The 17,789-nt window shown below is 34.3% G+C and overlaps 1 protein-coding gene across 3 annotated transcripts in view; it reads right to left on the bottom strand.

Annotated features, from left to right (window-relative positions):
• Window positions 1-17,789, bottom strand: part of CALCRL (calcitonin receptor like receptor) — a 103,675-nt gene that overhangs the window by 53,787 nt on the left and 32,099 nt on the right. Inside the window, exon 3 of one of the 3 annotated variants that reach the window (XM_049615366.1) lies at window positions 15,895-15,943. The exons of the other annotated variants lie outside the window; for them this stretch is intronic. The gene's annotated coding sequence lies outside the window, so the exon portion shown is untranslated. The remainder of the gene's footprint in view (window positions 1-15,894; window positions 15,944-17,789) is intronic. 3 annotated transcript variants of the gene reach the window in all.

Genomic DNA, 17,789 nt, shown 5'->3' with positions numbered 1-17,789 from the left:
CCCTCCCCTGCTCTCACTCTGTCTCTCTCTCTCTCTCTCTCAAAAATAAATAAACATTAAAAACATTTTCTTTTAAATTTAAAATTTACAGCACCAGAAATTACAGGGCATGTTAAGGAAGATTCAACAATGCATAAATTCAACAAGGTAATCAATGAAATAGTAAGAAAAACTATTACACTTAATTCATCAAAGTCTTATGAATGACCCTGTATATAAAAGCACATCCAATAGCCAATTTTAAAAAGTCAATAAAAACCTCCAGAAAGTCATTTATTTTTGAAGAGACTTCTGGGTTTTACTACAACTATTAAATTCAACGTGCTAAGAAAATATATATGATAAATATTGTCTTACTGACTAATGATACAGTTTTCCCTTTTTGAGGGAGACATTAAAAGAAATAAAAACAGCATCCAACTGATATTTGATAATTAGTCTAATGGACAATTGTGATAGGTAGAGGCAGTGGTTGTACTGGTTACAAGTGCTGATTTGAAAACCCAACTCATCGTCACACTTTCAAGTTAAACTTCTATAAGTATTTTTTCATTTGCAAAAAAACCCTTAACCAGAAGGCTGTTGTGAAAATAAAATGAGATAATGTACATAGACTTTTTATAACTCAGTAAAGTTAGATATTGTCATAACTATTATTATTATATCACAATAAAATTTGTAAAACATAACCAAGTTTATACATGTTTTAAGTTATTTGCTATAATTTCTATAGCATCATAACTGAAAATTAACCCAATATTTAAAAGGGTGGTCATATGCATCCCAAGTTCTTTTATCTTTTTCAGAAATAATATGTTTGGTTTTATTGTCATTTCAGTCAGTTTTGAAAATAACAAATAAAGTGAATGGTAACAAGTATATTCCTAATATGATGTTCATTTAGTTAACACCATATTTCCTAATATTGAACTTATATAAACTAAAAGTCTAACAAATTGTTTGTATACACTCTAATTAAATAGTCACAACTTAGAATATAACATGCTAATGCAATTAAAAATAAGATATAAAATCTCCCAACTTTGAGTTTAATTTGACTATAATAGCCCTACTGACACTGTATTGGAATCCCCCCCCCCAAAAAAAAAATATATATATATATATAGAGAGAGAGAGAGAGAGAGAGAGAGAGATTATGCTTAGTTGCTTATCTAATGAACATTCCAGGTTGAATAGTTGAATAGCCATAAAGACAGATAAAATTGTGATTAAATTTGGGACTTCATTTTACACTCTGAAGTACATACTCATGGGAATAATTTTCCCATTGTGGGCATGATTAGCCATTTTCCGGTGATTTTGGTCACCTTCTTTTTATTTGAAAGAGGCAAGTGGCCAAATCTCAGTCCAATTAGTAAAAGGTGGGAGGGCGACTGAAAAAAAAAGGCTTTGTACTTGGTGGAACACTCTCCCTCCAGGAGATCTAATATGGAAAGAATTGCTTGCTCAAAGAGCATAAAAACAAAACATATCTTTCCAGCTCTTTAGACTAAGAGTTTTATACCTATTTTCCTTTCACAAAGTCAGGAGTCAAATTCTATGTGAAAACATGTTTTCTTCCAAAGGCAATAAAATCAGAAAACGTGGAAATCTCTTGGAAATTTAAGTTAACATAGTAGCGCATCATCAGAGTTGCATTTTTGTCATTTGGGGCTTTCAATTTTTCTTAAAAAATCAAATTTATACAATACCTACTAGCATATCTCAACATTTGGGAAGCATAGGAACTCTGATGATCTGTTAATTCAGCACAACTCTCTTTTACCCCTGATAAAATGAACCCCTCTTTCCAGTAGAGAACCTCTTCCTTCTGGTTCAAGTGAGTCTGTCCTCCTGGTCACAGAGGTAGGAAGTCACTGAAATCTGTTCAGGTTAGCATCATCCTCTGGTTTTGGTGTGTTTAGGCATAGACATGTAGTCAAGCTACATCATCAGTATTCTCTCTGGGACTTTTCTCTTAATGTTATCAGGGAAGATTTTCTCTTCTTGGAGGTTGCAAAGCAAGTAGGGCATGATTATTAGGCTATCCTAATGTATTCTTCCCACCATATGGAAAAAACCTTTTTTTTAAAAAAATGAACCAATCAGCTGAAAGCTATAAATTAGTGGGGAATCCTATGACATTATTAGAGCCTTTGAATCTATCCATATCTGAAATCAGCTGCAATAGTGAACTTCCTCATCAAGGTAACCGGTAAGTTACATTTTATGACTAAACAGAATTGATCTGGAATTTTGTCTCCAAAATATTTTCAACCAAACATTTCTAACTAACATTTTCAGAAATGCTGGTGCAGTGGAAAGATTACTAAGAAGGTTCCATTTTGCATTTTGCTTAGCTTACAAAGCCTGAATATTCCCAGGTTAGTGAGCTTCCTAGGCCTCAGTTTCCTGACTGTAAAATAAGATGACCTAAAACTCTTCTCCATTCTGTAATCTAAATAACTATAGATTATTTTCCTTTTCACAAAACAGGACATTGTTATTCATTCCCAAAGCATAAACCAAGCCCAGCCAACAGGACTTCGGAAACTTTTCTCCCCAAATATATCCATGAAGTGATTTTTTTAAAAATCTGAAATAACTTAGCAGTACATACTCTTGGATAATCCACAACTAGTGTGTGCTTATGGCAAGATATTTATAGCTTGCTCAAAAAGTAAATACAACTCTTACATTTGATACCATACATATGATACCAAAAGCACAAGAAACAAAAAAATAGATGGGGACTACATCAATATTAAAAACTTTCGTGATACAAATGATACCATCAAGAAAATGAAGCAAATCACAAAATAGGAGAAAATATTTGAAAATCACATATTTGATAAAGGATTTGTATCTGAAATATACAAAAAAAATTTATTTTCAATAATAAAAAGATGAATAACCCAACTAAAAAATGGGCAAAGGATCTGAACAGATATTTTTCTACATAAGACATACAAATGGGGGTGCCTGGGTCGCTCAGTTGGTTAAGCATTTGACTCTTAATTTCAGCTCAGGTCATGATCTCACGGTTTGTGAGGTCAAGCCCCGTATCAGGTGCTGTGCTGGCAGTGTGGAGGCAGCTATGATTCTCTCTCCCTCTCTCTCTGTCCTTCCCCCATTCATGTGCTCTCTCTCTCTCTCTCTCTCTCTCTCTCAAAATAAATAAACTTTAAAAACAAAAACAGAAAGAGACATACAATGACCAACAAACATACGAAAAAAAAAATACTCAACATCATTAGTTTTACAGAAGTGCAATTCAAAACCACAATGATACCACTTCATACCCACTAAGATAGCTATAATAAAAAGACAATTACATGTAAAGGAAAGATGTGGAGAAATTGTAGCTTTGCTGATGGGAGTGTAAAATGATGCAGCCAGGTTGGAAAACAGTTTAACAGTTCTCTAAAATGTTAAACATAGAATTACCATATTATCCAAAAATTCCACTCATATATATATCTGACAGAAATGAAAACATATGTCCCAAAATTGAATGTTCATAGCAATATCATTTTTGATCGTCAAAAAGTGCAAATAACTCAAATGTCTATCAATTGATGGATAAACAAAATGTTGTATATCCACACAATAGAATATTACCTAGCAATAAAAAGAAGGGAGTAGTAATACATGCTATAACACGGAGAAACCTTGTAATCATTACACTAAGTTAAAGAAGCCAATCACAAAAGACACATATTGTATGATTCCATTTATATGAAGCACAGGCAAATATATGGAGACAGAGATTAGTGGTTGCATGGGGCTAAGGGAGAGTGATGATGGGGACTGATTGCTAATGAGTACAAGGGTCCTTTTTGTGATTTGTCCATGTGATTTGTATGTTAATAAAGCTGTTCTTTAAAAAATTAAATGCCACACAAAATGCATGTGTATATAAGGGAAGATTTGTGCTGAGCGGGACATCTAATTTCCTGTCTCTCACTCCTTTGTCAAGAGATAATGTTCACACTGTAAAATCAAACACACTGAACAAAAAACCTGCCTGATTTACAGAGCATGCATTAACTCTATTTTATATGTTAAGAACTGTTTTGATTTATAAGGAAGAGTACATTTTCCTTGAAATTTGCTTTCAGAAAGTACTTCTCAACTCATACACAAAAATATATTTCCTTTGAGAAAAAAAATTTAGTTTATAAAAAATAACCATTATACATAATTGAGGCAAAAGCTAAGTGATAAACTTAGAAAATATTCATTAGGTTTAAATAGTATTTATAATTGTTTATCTCTTTTCTCCTGTCAGTAATTTCTTTTCTTTACATTTCTGCAGTCTTACTTTCTTACAGTCAGGGAAATCTGACAGCTTATATACAAAAAGGCAGATAGTTTTATTCCACTTGTGACATATTTAAATTGTGTCATTACAACCAATAATAACAAAGAAACAACAAACAGGAATATTAGCAAGAAAGAGAAGAAAAAGTAATGAACTTTAGTCCATTCTTAGAAATTAACCCAAGTTAAAAAGCTTATATCTCAACTATTTCCCTTCTATGAGTAGGTAAAAGAGAAGTTTAGGAAGGATGGAAAAAAGAAAGGAAGAGAGGAAGGAAGGAAGTGGGAAGGAGGGGAAGGGAGACAGAGAGAGGAAGGAAAGAGAAAAATCATTGGATGTGTCTCAGGTAAATGCACATTTCATTTAAAATTGATTACATTATCCATTATTTTTGTGAAGAAACAGTGTTGATAATACTGAAATCTGTTCCTTTATAGGATCTCTATTTCTAACAACCATGAAACAGTTCCGTCTTAATAGTTTTTAATATATTCATTTATTTACTTATTCATTCAAAGATTTATTTAGAACCTAGTATATTCCAAAGGCAATATTAAGTGCTGGGGATCCAGAAATGTTATAGTTTTTGCTCTTAGAGATGGTTAAAACCATACAAGAGAAGAAACTCATGTACAAATATGGATAATAAGGTGTTATAGGTATTCAATAAATATTTTTTAGTGTCTGATTGGACAGATGGAATGGCACATCTTACATGGGAGTGGCTTATGTGTGAGTGTGTGTACGCATGCACACACATGTGGAGAAAGCGAGAGAGACATAGAGAATATGACACTTCAGTAGAGTTTTAAAAAAATCAGTAATTTGAAGCTCCAGGTGCTTGAAAGTGGTACATAAATGATGAGACTTTCCAGGGAGACAGGGAAACAGATTAGAGATGGTATTTTCTTGAGTTTTTATCTGATAATTTAGGCTAGAGATGCCTGCTGTGATTTGCTGCGGTGGCAGGCAGGACTACCTTGAGAAGCAGTGATAAGTCTGAGGCTAAACCTGGTGAGAGGCACTGATACATCAGTGATGTCTACCATGGGTACCAACTGAGAAGGAATAACATGTATTCCAAAGATCTGCTACCTCCACTACAAAAAATAAATAATGATAGTAGGGGTCTTAAGCAATAGAGCACTGTGATAAGATTTTCATTTTAGCAAGCATGGAGCACCTGGGCAGCTCAGTCGGTTAGGCATCCGACTTCAGCTCAGGTCATGATCTCCTGGTTCGTGGGTTCGAACCCTGGATTGGGCTCTGTGCTGACAGCTCAGAGCCTGGAGCTTGCTTCAGATTCTGTGTCTCCCTCTCTCTGCCCCTCCCCCACTCACATTCTGTCTCTCTCAAAAATAAATAAACATTAAAAAAATTTAGAAAGCAGGAGGATTAATTCAAAGAGGGCAACAAGGGCAGACATAGACAAATTGGAATACTGTAGTGACTTCTAAAGAGGCAAGAAAATAATCATAAAGGCTAGAATTAAGAATAATAATAATGGGGATGTAGAGGAATATTTAATTGTCAGATATATTAAAAATATTTAATCTGTGAGAATATGAGAATTTAGGGAGTGTAAAACACTTAAACAGATTTTCAGAATTCTAACACGAATATCTGAGTAAGTTCCAATCACTGATATAGGGGATACAGCAGAGGAAAAGGGTTGGTGGGAAAATATCTGAATACAGATGAGACATTTTGAAGAACAAAGTGCCTGGGTCTTTGTCGAGATGGTTCTCAAAATGAGTAAGGGAGGGCCTTGAAAGAAAGTTCACACCCATAATCATATCATAGAATAGTAAATGATGAAATTTCATCCAGAAGGACTGTCACCATAGGAAGGGAAGAGACAGTGTATTCGAAGAGATGTGTATGTGAACTGAATTAGAGCACATTTCAAAACATCAGTGTTTAAGGAATTCAGAGTAAGAATGTGTGTTGATAGAGGGTAGAGATAGGGTTTCTTGGGACAAGGGACTGGAAAAACAGGGCATAGGTACAGAACAAGCAAGGGTTGTATGAGTGAAGGAAGGCAAAGGTGCAGACCTGTGAGGAAATGGAGGTTCTTTGGGGACTTAATGAGTGGAAATCTGGATAGGCCATTTGGATATTTGCTAGGAACACAGTCCCGTGATGCGCTCTGTAAAGTGCTGTCATTTTGGACATACCCAACAAAGCTTATTTTTAATTATTTACCGGTGTGACTAAGTCTGGGTTGTAATTTAAAAATAGATTTTCCAGTGCAAAAGCAGTTGCACAGGAAGAAACTCCTTGCTGAATTAAGCTTTGCCTAAGTGAGAACTGCTGCTTAAGAATAACGCGTTCCCTGTGAAAAAAGATGGCAAATCCATTTCAGTGAGTCTAACCTTTACGGGGGTGCTATTATCAACTCAATGGTATGTTTTTTCCTGTTTCACAAACATGTTCCCAAAAGACTTTTAAAATAGCTTTCTTTCCTGCTAAATTGTTGTGTCAAGCACTTTTTCTGAATCTCAGCCTTAACTGGACCAGGATGTGTTAAAGAAAAAAATGCCCTGTCACGCTTGACATGGAGTAACAGGCCTTAATGACAATAGTAAAACATTTTCATAACCTGACTGCCCCCTCTCTCCCTGCATCTTAAGACAATGTATTTTCATGTAAGTGCAAAATACGCTGAAGAAACAAAAGAAGGGTTGATTTCCCAAAAAGTCAAGTATAAAATCTGTCCGCTACAGTAGGACTTTTTCCTAATAAAGAGAAAAAAAATCACTATAGAAAATTAATAGTTTTTTAGTAAAAGTTAAAATAAAAGGAAAATAGGTTAATCATATGGAATGGTTCCCTAGGAACCTAATAAGTTGATCTTCTTTTTCTTCTTCTTCTTTTGGAGGAAAAGAAAAGATTCATAACATCCTGAGGTCTGACTTGGTCACTTCAAAACGAATCTCATACATTGTTGAGGCCCATTTCTCAAATTGCAACTTGGATTGTAGTACTCTGTGTGTTTGTCTTTCTAGTGAGGCGTGTTTCCCCACGGGGAGTCTTTCTTACCAGTGATAACCCTGGCAATCTCAGAGAAAAAAAAAAGTGATGATGAAAGTCAATAAAAGTTAAAAACAGTCTACTGGACAGACATCTGGATGGAGGCTATAGCTGGAAAACTCACATGAGCCCTTCTGGGGCAAGAGTCAATACACCTATCTGAGCCGTAGGCTGCTTTACGCAGCAGATAACAACATTTTTTTTCTTTTAAATAACAGTAGGGGAATTGTATTGGGAAAAAAAAAAGACAGGAAAACAGAAAGCAAAATGCAGGGCATAGAGCCCAGGTTTTTGGATCTCTGGTTTTGGATACTAGCTGCAGTATCTACTAATTAAGAATGTAGGCAGATACCTAAACTGCAACCTCTACCTGGGTTTCTGTAGCTTTCAGATGGGCATAATACAACATATCTTAAATACACTGTGGGGGTTACATGTAATAACTCACATAATCACCTATTACAATCTGGGACGTGATAAGTACTTAAGTCATCTCTCTCTCCCTTGCAGCAGAAAGGGAATGCCTTGGTTTGCTTTCATTGGTCCCAGTGACAAGATTTGTAATTTTGAGTAAAATTATATATGGATATTTAACAAACAATGCCAAATGTCAGCTTTCTTTGCAGAAGGACTTTATCGGTCACCATACACATGGGATTACAATATTCAAGAGAGTGTGACAAAAGGCACCCTTTCGAAAAGCACTTGTCTTATCAGAACTGCCTTTGCTCTGTACATAACACTGCTGACCCTTGCTCTGTTAGGAGGTGCCTTTTCTTTTCTATATTAGGCCTTTGATCTAAAAATGGTAATAAACACCTGTGATTAAGTCTCTCACATCTTCTTTTTAGATCCCCAGGACAATACTATCAAAGAAGTAAAAGTCTTTCTTGATTTATCACAAACACATACCCTAAAAAGACTTGGTTTTGCATTATCAACTTTTGGTTCTTATTTGCTTCATCAATTCTTTGATAAAGAAACCAGTGAAACTGAAGGTATCAGAGGCATTGTCTAGAAATAGCAGGAGGTTATTAGTTGGAAATAAAATGGTGCATATATAAATCATAAATGGTTCAAGGGGAAAGAAAGAAAAGTCTGCAGCAGCTCTTAATTAAGTTTATCTTGTTGTCCAAAATAATTAAAACTTAATAATAAATATATACATATATAATAAAAATAATTGAAATAATTAAATTGATAATTTGTTATTAATTAAATAAAATATACTATTGTGTTTTAAAACATAATGTTGCCTTTTATTTTAATATAAAATACTGCCAATATGGGGCTGTGATTCATTTGAGCTTTATCACTTCATTCTTATTGGGAAAGCTTGATTCTGGACCACCCACCACCATCCCCAGCAAAAAAACAAAAACAATAAAATGATTTTTAAAATACTTTCTTTTTCTGTAGAATTGCATAATTTTGATTTAGTTCTTATTATTTAATGACAATTACTTGTAAGAAAATATGTACTTTTAAGAGTTGGGAATAAATTCTTTAGTGGAGATGTACAGAATATTCAATTTACAATGAAACTGAAATTTTCTGCTACATATCTTCATCATGAAGAAAATCTTAGGAGGATTCTGCCCTTGCATAAAAGGGGGTACCAGTTGGTACAAAAAGGAGGGAAAAAAAGAGGAAGTATAGGGGAACCTAATATGGTGGTTGGTTGGTTGGTTTCTATGGAGTTTTAACTGACCATTGTTTATAATGGTGTGGTTAGTACTTTTTTTAATGTTTATTTATTTATTTTGAAAGGGAGAGAGCACATGTGCAAGTGGGGGAGTGGTAGAGATAGAGGGAGAGAGAGAATCCCAAGCAGGCTCCATGCTGTCAGTGCAGAGCTTCATGGGGCTTGATCTCACGAACCACAAGATCATGACCTGAGCTGAAATCAAGAGTCAGATGCTTGACTGACTGAGTCACCCAGGCACTCCACTTGATGGTCTTTAAAAAATATATATAGATTGTTGTACTATACAGAATTTAATTGAATCAAAATATTTAAAACAGTGATCTCCAAAGAAATATGATGTGAAACCCATAGGTAATTTAAATTTTCTGAAAGCCACTTTGAAAGACAGAGAGAGAAAGAGAGAGAGAGAATCCCAAGCAGGCTCCAAGCTGTCAGTGCAGAGCCCTACTCCAGGCTCGACCTCACAGACCGTGTGATCAAGAACTGAGCCTAACTGAGTTGGATGCTCAACTGACTGAGCCACCCAGGTGCCCCTGCTATGGTTAATACTTAAAATAAGTAACCAAATAAGTCTTTAAAAAAAAATGTGATTTGATCCTCTTCTGTTGTGGGTGTGTGAAAAAGAGAAAGAGAGAAAGAGAGGAAGCCAAAACTAGAAGATAAGACCCATTTTCCTGTTTTATTTCCTACTCAGGGAAGGAGTGATGGGAATCAACATCCTTAAACACACATGTTAACTAATCAACTGGAAAATTTTTTAGTCCAATGTGAGAAGAGTAGACTTTTGGAAAAAATAAACTATTTTACACAACAATACTAATAATTCTTTACGAAGGATCTAATTACTGTCTTTTCAGGACTTAACTTTAGCTGGGCCATCCTTAAGAAACTCTGAACTTACTTCCAGAGTCTCCCCCCCAAGTTATGCCTACACCACAGATAGCCTAATGCTCCTTTTTTACGCATCCTCTAATAGCACATTATCACACTCGACTTGGTGAGGTCTGATTTTTTTATCCTCCCCACTAAATGTGAGTGCTATTTGAGGGCATTGTCTTACTAATCTTTAGGTCTCCAGGCATTGTCTGGAATGTCGTAACCTTCACTAAGCTTTTTAATGAATAAATAAATATTATCCATTACCAAATATGTGTGCATAGTTACAATCATTAGCATTGTTTTAATAATTTACAAAAACTGATCATAGTAAAATTCATGTGTCCATAGAAAGAATAAAAGTTAAGATGGTTTGTTCCAGCCATTTTGTTTTTTGTTTGTTTTTAGTTTATTTATTTTTTTTAGTAATCTCCATGCCCAAGAGGGAACTCTAACCCATGACCCAGAGATCAAGAGTTACAGGCTCCCCCAACTGAGCCAGCCAGGTGTCCCTGTCCCATCCGTTTGCAAAATAAAGAAAAGCACTATTAAATTAGTCAAAAAAGTGTTCTCTCATACTTCTGAAAAAAAAGTTTTTTAATTGGTAGGTAAATATACTATGACAATCAAAATGGAAAAGTTGTGAACATTTTCAAACGAACTATTTTTTCTAATTCTTAAAAAAATTTTTTTGAACATTTATTTATTTTTGAGAGACAGAGGGAGACAGAGTGCAAGCGTTGGAAGGGCAGAGAGGGAGACACAGAATCTGTAGCAGGCTCCAGGTTCCAAGCTGTCAGCACATGGCGTGATGCAGGGCCGAACCCAAAAACCATGAGATCATAGCCTGAGCAGAAGTCGGACACTTAACCATCATCCAGGTGCCCCTCTTCTAATTCTCAAATGGTGTATATTCAAAAGGTTAGTAGTATGTTTTTGCCTATTAGCCCTGGAATTTTGCGATAGCATAGACTTTTATATTCTAAGAGAAAAAAATCCAAATTTAAAAATAAAAGAATGAGAGGTCTTTGAGTATAAAGTGAGGGCTGAGATAGAGTGAGATATAAATATATACTGGTTGATATTAAAGGTTTTTTGGCAATAAGCATATATTTAAATAAAATGTTGCTTTAAAAAATTCAAATAGCATCTGGTTGAATGAGAGTAAACCCAGGGTTCTAATTTTGACCAAACCTGGGGATCACAGAGGAAACAGAGTGAGAGCTGGTTCTAGCAACAAACAGGTGTGACCTAAGGCTTCTTGTGTATAGTGCATTAAAGTTCCTAATATTCTCACCTCTATATGTTGTCTTGGTTTCTGCTACTAAACAATCTCTATATAATTTGACCAAATCCATTTAACTTTGGTGGTGTCAGTTTTGTTTTGTTTGTAAAATAAGGGTATTGGACTAGATTCTTAAATTCTTTTTTGTTCTTTAATTCTATTATTCTAAGGGGAAAATATTGTTATTATTATTTATGTGTTAATGCAAATACATTAAGTATCAAAGGCCAAACTAAAAAAAAAAAAAAGGAACTTTTCCCCATTGATATATTTCAGGTATACATGCAACAAAATATTATGGTTGGTAAAATAATGCTATTTTGATATTTATTGATATACTTAGAAAACTTATTTTGAGATTTTGCTTATAGCTATAAGGAGTTTTTTTTTCCTCTTTTCTTCTCAATGCCTTAGTTAATAAAGGAGTTACGTCAACAATCTTAAGCATTATTTAGAAAAAGGGAATCTAAAAATATACCCCAAAGATGTCTAATAATATGATGCTCATAAAATTATATTATGTATGGTGTATCTTCCTTTCAAAAAGTCAGGATGATACTGAAGCCCAAAGGCCTACTGCAGAAATAAATAAATGAATTCATATACCTTTGAACTGGAGTCCTTCGCTCTGTACAAGTGAAAATTTAAACACTCCCTTCTGCATCCAATTTTTATATTTTTGCTCTTGTGCTTTTCCAGAACAACTTTTGGATTTTATTGCAATTCATCTACAAATTCTCTCATCTCAGAAAAGTTACCAAAAAACTTCAGTGAAAGAAATTAAGTATTTTAATCACTGTACAGTGGATGAAGCGATTATACTCCAGTGATAGCTAAAGAATAAGAATAGGTAGACCAAGAAAAAAGATAAGATTAAAAATGTAGTGTTTTCTTTAACATTTTTATTCTGATCTCTCTTTCTCCATGCTTTATACAGTTCATAACTAAAACATTTCATAGAGATACAGAATTTAATGTTCCCTAATTTTTTTCCTAAAAATTAAGCAGCAATTACATTTTTAAAGAGTGTACAAATAAATTAATTCAGATCATATAAAATGTTTATAATTATTCTTGGTTAAAGATATAAAATCTATACCAAGTCTCTCCAAATCTGTAAAAGTCTCTCCAAGACTGTAACAGTCACTGTGAGCTCTTTGTAAAGGAATGTTTTACATATGAATGCCTTTAATTGACTTGGTTTCCCAAACAGTGAAGGAGAATAGTCCTGGAACCCCTGGGAAAATGTTTTAAACATTAAGGTTTTTCCCCCTCTTCCACTGGATCAGCTTTTCAAACTCATTTGTTTTGATTCAGGATTTAATCTTAGTAGAAGGCCAGGATTTTCCTCTGGACCAATAAAGAAGATGTTATTGTGATCTAAGCAACTGTGAGAGAGAGGGAGAGGGAAGGAGAAAAAGAGAGAGAGAGAGACTGAGAGATAGTCCAGAAGGGGAAGAAATATGAGCCACAAAAAGTAACAAAAGATAGGGAGAAAAGGACGAACATCAAATGGGCATAGTATTTATATATCAGAATTTCAAATTTCAGAGATTCAAACATTCCATTTTACTTGACATCATATATTATTTTTTGTGATTATTGTCAGCTCTTATTTTTTAAATCTTATAAATTAATTGCTCTATTTGATCACTACTCTATAATTGTTATATTTTTACCAGTTAATTAAATCCTATCTGCCCCCTCCTGTAAGAGGAAAGCAAGAGGATTTTATAGGACTATAATATTATTTAACACACTGTCATTCATATACCAAAAGAACAAAAGTAGGTTTGAGGTAGACTGTTTCCAGCAAATGTGGAAATTACTCTTCTCTTCAACAATTCTGAAGTAGAAAAACTATGCAAAGTCATTGTCATTGGCCTGATCTTGAAATAATCTTTCATTGAAGCTATAACTTGTGTACTGACACACACAAAATAATTTTGATTTATGTTTCAATAGATATAAAGTACCACAGAAGGCAACCCAGAGTTTGCTTTGTTCACATTTACATCTTGGGAGAAGTGAGAAAGATTATTTTTTGGAGTTAGTCATTGATTAAGTCTGTATTTTGTTGAGCTCTGATATAAATTTATACTGTTTATTTATGTGACAGGCAAATTCTTTGATCCCTATAACCTCAATATCTGCATACAATGGAGATAATGATAATACATCCAATTTGGGTTGATATATTACATGAAAAATTAGTATGTAGTGAGCTAAGAACACTTTCTGGCATATTAGTAAGCACTTAATAAAAGTTCTTATTATGTATTATTATAAGGCAAATTTAATATTGGATATCAATAATTGTCACCCAGTAGGAGGAATGGAAAGCTAAATTGGGACATCAGCATAGTAAATATTTACTTATGCAAAAATTTCATTTTGGAGAGTAACAGTCTGTTTTCTATCCTGTGTTATTAGAGTGCGAGTTTGGGAAAGTTGAGGCATTCTAGTTAACATGAAGCTGGATTCAGAAACAACCAACCCCTACCCAAAAGATAAGAAGTTAACACACACACATCAGCACCAAATTCTGAAGCTCATAGAACTGAGAGTTGTACTCATCAGGAAATTAGTAAGTGTGGGTGTTTTTTTAAGGGAACCAGAGAAATGAGTCTATTCTTTTTGTACACCCCACACACATCTCCCCTCTCCCCCATCCTCCACCCCTCCCACTGCCTGCCATTCATTCAGGAATCCCACTTCTCAGAAAATGAAATATATCTGTTTGTTGATGGATTGATTTGGTTAGGTGTAGATATTGGTGCTGTCTCAATAAATTCTTTGGTTAAGAGTGAATCTAACAAATCAAGTCCTATAGGGAAGGAATGAAGTAACAAAGAGCCACTATAGAGACAATATATTTGTTTCCTCCTGGAGAAGAGGTTTTTATGAATTCTACTTGTCAAAGTGTAAGAGCTCCAGATAACAAGACATGTGATATAGGGTATGAGACAATTCCACATTAGAAAAATCTAGATAAATGTTTACATAAATGCTCCCTAAATGTTGGGAATTTGGCTAAAATCAGGGCCTACAGGCTTGTCTTTAAATTCCTGACCTAAAAAGAGGAAAGAGATTTTGGTGAAACCGTAGAGAATAAAGAACAAGCTAAGGTCACCTCTTAAAATGTGTATGTCCACAAGCAGATCTATTTTCATGTAATGATCAGCAAACAAACAAAAATTTTGAAAAGGGGCATAATTGAAAAACATTGAAGAACCAAGGAAAGAGAAATCTTTTTGAAGAATCTGAGGAAGAGTATAAATCCGAAAAGTATGCATACTAATATATAGAAAAATTTTCATAAACTGCTGTGGCATTTAATAGTATCTCTGGTAGGAAACTAATAGTGTCTCTGGCATCAACTTGACATTGAGTCATAAAAGGGTTTCCAATTATAAATAGTTCATGAAATATTTGGCTGAAGAATTCATTTTGAAGGGCTGATGTGTAAGAAGTTCATACATAACAATTTTAATTTTGGAGTCATTGGCATATAGAAGACATGGATGATTACTTTTTACTTAGAGATTCTAAATTTTTAAAATAATTCTTATCTCTTCCACCTTCTTTGAAATAATTTCTTAGAAATTGTTGGTATTATGGACTAAATTGTTTTTTTCCAAAAATTTATATGTTGAAGCCCTAATCCAAATGGTGACCATATTTGGAAATATGGCCCTCAATTAAGGAGGTAATTAAGGTTAAATGAGGTCATAAGTGGGGAACTGGAAGAGACACCAGGGATGCGTACACACAGAGAAAAGGCCATGTGAGGACACGGTGAGAAGGTGGACATCTACAAGCCCAAAAGGGGGGCCTAAAGAGAAACCAAAGCAGCCAACACCTTAATCTTGAACTTCCAGCATCCAGAACTGTGAGAAAATTAATTTGTGAAGCCTCCCAGTCTGTTATTTTTTTATGGCAGCCCTAGAAGACTAATACAGTTAGGTTTTAGTTGGTTCTCAGAGCTTGAATCTAAAGTGAAACCTAGAGAAAAATTTCTAAGAGCTTTATAAATGGTATTATAAAAATTATCTCATTTTAAACACTTTCTGATTGATGAATAGGCCATTTCATTTATTCAAAATTTAGAACAAAGAAATATATTTTAATTGCAAAAGAACAATTTGTGTTAAGAAAATACTATATGTGAGGTTAAATTAAAATGCATTAAAAAGGCCTTCCTTAGAATGTTTTAACTAGAGGCATAAATTTATCTCAAAAGGATCTGTGACATCTGCCTGAAGGCATTATAAAGATGAATATCATAATATTAAGCATTAAATATAGCAGTTTAGGGGCACCTGGGTTGCTTAGTGAGTTAAGTGTCTAACTCTTGATCTTGGCTCAGGTCATGATCTCATGGTTTATGAGTTCTAGCCCTGCATCAGGCTCCATGCTGACAATGCAGAGCCTGCTTGGGATTCTCTCTGTCTCCCTCTCTCTCTCTCTGCCCCTCCCATGCTCGCTCTCTCTCTCTCTCTCTCTGTCTCTCTGTCTCTCTGTTTCAAAATAAATAAAATAAACTTAAAAAATTATAAAAAAATAAAAAATATAGTAGTTTGGAAAATGCTGTGATTAATAACTCTTAGTTCTAGAGTCACATGCTCATCTTTTTGGAAGCAGAGATAGGCTCATATGCCAACTCACCTTCTGTTTCCTCTACTGATCATTGAATCTTCAATTGTGATTCCAAAATCTATAAAATGAAATAGATGCTAACATTTCTGAGAGAGCTTTCAAAATAAGAACATTAAAAATCATTTTCATGGAGTGGTTGAGGTTAATCAAATCTGTTATTTCATGTTTTTAAAAGATCATATCTTTCCAGGGTAGTGAATATAAGACAGAAGTTTGTCTTTTGTATCAAGAATCAGTTCGATTAAAATAATCATCTAATGAACTAGTTACAGAAGATATCAAAGTTTTTTCATGAGATTATGACTTAATGTTCATAATGCATATCTTGGAAAAATGTCGTATTTATTGAACAACTATTTTCTCAAAATGTAATGATAACATTATAATGAAATTGGTTGAAAGTAGAGCTCAAATAGGCTAATGATCATAATTATAGTGCTTCTTCTTTTCAAAAACTTTTAAAAGAAAAAAAGTGGACTAGTACTGGAGAAGCAGCTGTCCCTGTGGTAAAGAGCATGATGCCTTTGCCAACTTTCATGTGTTTGCCTACAAAGAACTACAAAGAGCTCGGCAGGGCAAAAAAATAAAAAATAAAAAAATAAATCCATTCAAAGAATACGTTGAAACTAACTATGGATTCTTGTCAAGTACTTCCAGCAGGAAAATAATGAACAATATGAATTTACTTTTCAAGAGTGTATATATTTGAGTGGTATCTTGAGGAAAAGAAAAAAGAATTTTGAAATGTACAGGAGAGGGCTATAAGTGAGTAGAGGTATGGGGGAAGGCTAGTGTTCAGATAAGAAATGAAATAGCATTTATAATATGTAATCTTAGATTATTTACACATAAGTATATCAATAATATGTGTTTAGGAGTATAAGTACACTTATATCAAATACTGAATGCTTTGCATGGGTTTTAAGAAACAATTGAGTTAAGGGTTTCAAAGCCATTTGAGTTTCCCTTGAACCACTAAATGCTGACTTGTGACTGTGGACTTAACAAGAATTTACATGTTGTGTTCTTAGGTATAAATATCTAAGCCATGAACAGATTAATCCTTAGGGTTATATAGAGCAGTAGCAAGACCTCCCATGTGGAAGAAGCTATGCTCATTTTTTCCTTTCTGAAAATAACTTTATTAGGAAATATCACACACTTTGTTTATTGCCGGATGATTCACATGAAACCACAAGATACTTAAAGTCAAGTAGCTAATCCCATAGTTCACTTATTATTTCCATAAATCCAAACACTTTGAAACCTACTCTTGGTTCCATACTATTGAAATATCTTAGTTACAAATAAGACTAAATAGAGACCAAGACTACATAAACTCTTATTCTTGTGACTGAAAACTTGTTGGACCCCAAAAGCCTCTGGATATCAAGTCATGTTATCAATAACTCACAAATTTCTGATTTTGTCTGCACCTTAGAACACTGGACCTCCAGCATCCTGCAAAGTCTCAAGTGTCTCTTGAAATCCCTAAGGGGATGCTTTGCAAGCCAGTCTCTTTCATAGGACCAACCCACACCATTCTTTCCCTAGCACTCTAACTTTGTCTATTCTCTCTGCCCTTAGAATCACTTTCAGTGACCTTCATCTTGCCATGTCTTACTACTTCAATTTGACAATAATGTCACAAAGACTATAACCTAATCCTCTCAAAGTCTTCACTTCTCAAGGTGCCATAGTCCTTCTGTGTTCTATATAGAAATGGTAGAAAATGACCTCTAACTTTATCCTCTGCTGCCATTGCCACTTGGGCCCTAAGACAGCACAAGTCCTTTCCAGAGTTTTACTAATTTTCTCATGAAAATGTTGTCTGCATCTTCAGGTCCTTAGAATCTCCAAACCAATTCAAATTTCCAATAAAGTATAGGTGCCATGCGATACTC

Source organism: Panthera uncia (genome assembly GCF_023721935.1).
Source record: "Panthera uncia isolate 11264 chromosome C1 unlocalized genomic scaffold, Puncia_PCG_1.0 HiC_scaffold_3, whole genome shotgun sequence".
Taxonomy (NCBI): domain Eukaryota; kingdom Metazoa; phylum Chordata; class Mammalia; order Carnivora; family Felidae; genus Panthera; species Panthera uncia.
Note: the sequence above shows the minus strand (reverse complement) of the source record. Positions and strands in the feature narration are given on the sequence as shown.